The 2,407-nt window shown below is 40.5% G+C and overlaps 1 protein-coding gene across 1 annotated transcript in view; it reads left to right on the top strand.

Annotated features, from left to right (window-relative positions):
• The first annotated feature begins 720 nt into the window (after positions 1-720).
• Positions 721-2,407, top strand: part of LOC143287857 (UPF0764 protein C16orf89-like) — a 42,889-nt gene continuing 41,202 nt past the window's right edge. Inside the window, exon 1 of the mRNA XM_076596095.1 lies at positions 721-757. The gene's annotated coding sequence lies outside the window, so the exon portion shown is untranslated. The remainder of the gene's footprint in view (positions 758-2,407) is intronic.

Here is a 2,407-nt window from a genome sequence, read left to right as displayed (position 1 = left end):
CTATGTCTCTGTCTCTCTTTCTCTCTCTCTCTCACACACACACACGCGCGCGCGCGAGCACGCACATAGAGAGAGAGAGAGAGAGAGAGAGAGAGAGAGAGAGAGAGAGAATAGCTATATAATCGCGGACCCATTTAGCTCAAACCATGGTAATTACGTTTCTTAAGAAAAAGAAGAAAAAAAAAAAGAAAGAAAGAAAAAAAAAAAAAAAAGAAGAAGAAGAAAAAAAGAAAGCAATGTTACCTTCAAATCCAACATATATTAACAATACGTTGATCATTTGTCACGTGCAGTGTTCCTGTGTAACAGTCCCAGTCCGATTACATTTAGTATGCAACATCATTGTTTAAACATCCAAATAGAAGTGTCCCCCCAAGTCCGACACCCTAACCTACATAGAAAAATAACCCCGGAGAAAGCACAGTAATTCAACACTCCATTTGTAAACAATTGGACATTGATCGCAATGATTATCAGATCGTGTGCTGCGTTTCTTCAGGAAATTTTCCGACATATTTTTCAAAAGCCAGCTGTTCACTCTCAGAGAGAAGAGATTACGACCGCAGAAAATCAGGTTTGTGGTCCGTGTCGGTTTTCGACAGAAAAGAATTGCACTGTATTGTATTGTATTGTATTGCATTGTATTGTATTGTATTGTATTGCATTGCATTGCATTGTATTGTATTACTTTTTTGTCACAGCATATTTCTCTGTGTGAAAGTTGTGTTGCTCTCCCCAGGTAGAACGCGCCGTTACGGTATAGCGCTACATTCTCTCTCTCTCTCTCTCTCTCTCTCTCTCTCTCCACACACACACACACACACACACACACACACACACACACACACACATATATATATATATGAAATAGATAAATGTATGTATATGTATATATACATATAATTATGTATATATATCTATTTTGCATTTGTATTTCTTTTTATCACAACAGATTTCTCTGTGTGAAATTCGAGCTGCTGTCCCCAGTGAGAGCGCGTCACTATACTACAGCGCCACCCATTTTTTTTGTATTTTTTCCTGTGTACAGTTTTATTTGTTTCTTTTTTCCTATCGAAGTGGATTTTTCGACAGAATTTTGCCAGGAACAACCCATCTGTTGCCGTGGGTTCTTTTACGTGCGCTAAGTGCATGCGGCACACGGGACCTCGGTTTATCGTCTCATCCGAATGACTAGCGTCTAGACCACCACTCAAGGTCTGGTGGAGGGGGAGAAAATATCGGCGGCTGAGCCGTGATTCGAACCTGCGCGCTCAGATTCTCTCGCTTCCTAGGCGGACGCGTTACCTCTAGGCCATCACTCCACTAGAGAGAGAGAGAGAGAGAGAGAGAGAGAGAGAGAGAGAGTACATTTGAATAAGTTAGGTAAACGCATCTTGTTCAGATGAGGGTAATTTTTTCTATACATTCGGAATCTCATCTCGTCTCTGTCTCTCTCTGTGTCTCTGTCTCTCTCTCTGTCATTGTGTCTCTCTGTCTGTCCCCCTCTCTTTCTCTCTCTTTCTCTCACCTGTGTGTGAACTAGCGATGGAAATAATTATTTGATGGAGTTAAAAAGTGAGTCAGGTAGCAGCATTAATGATTATTTCATTGCACCACGACCATTCTGATTTCATAAAATCTTATCATTATTGCGTGAAAGAGCCAACAGAAGTTTGTCGCAATGCTTGGGAATTTCACGCGAACACATCAGGAACAAATGTGTATGAAAGTGGCAAAGAAGAAAAGACAAGGTGCATAGAAACATTTGAGTGGGAAAATGACAATATCTTCAATATGCTAAAGTTTGATATGGAAACTTGCATACTTTAATTGTATGTGAAAGTAAACGATGCGTTCGAATTGTTTCAGACTACAGCAAAAAAAAAAACAACAACAAAAAACAAAACAAAACAAACAAAACAAAAACAAACAAACTTGTTTGCATGAAGCAACAAGTTTGTTAATAGCATTCATATTGTATAATTACAGAAAATCAAACACACACACACACACACACACACACACACACACACACACACACACACACACTACACGTGTTATATAGAAAAAAAGGCACATTACGACTAACTGTTTAATCACAAGAAATTCTAACTAATACGTATGAATAATCAGCGATAATTTTTTTGAAAAATGGTCATTGTATGTCTTGTCTGAATCGGTGTGGTAGATTTCCGAGGGAAGGCCAAAGTTTATCAGCTGGGTTCTGTGTGTGTGTCACCGCCTTCTCTGTGAGGAGATAGAGCACAGAAGTTTCATTGCCGATCAGTGGCGGTTTGACACGATTTGGATTGTGCGGTATGTTCCCATTCATGACAGGGGACGCTGCTGCAGAACTGAGTAGGCTCTGGAGAGGGTGCGGGGGTCGGGGGCGGGGGATGGGGGGGGG

The sequence above is a fragment of the Babylonia areolata genome, chromosome 12, assembly GCF_041734735.1.
Source record: "Babylonia areolata isolate BAREFJ2019XMU chromosome 12, ASM4173473v1, whole genome shotgun sequence".
In the NCBI taxonomy this organism is placed as follows: Eukaryota; Metazoa; Mollusca; class Gastropoda; order Neogastropoda; family Buccinidae; genus Babylonia; species Babylonia areolata.
Note: the sequence above shows the minus strand (reverse complement) of the source record. Positions and strands in the feature narration are given on the sequence as shown.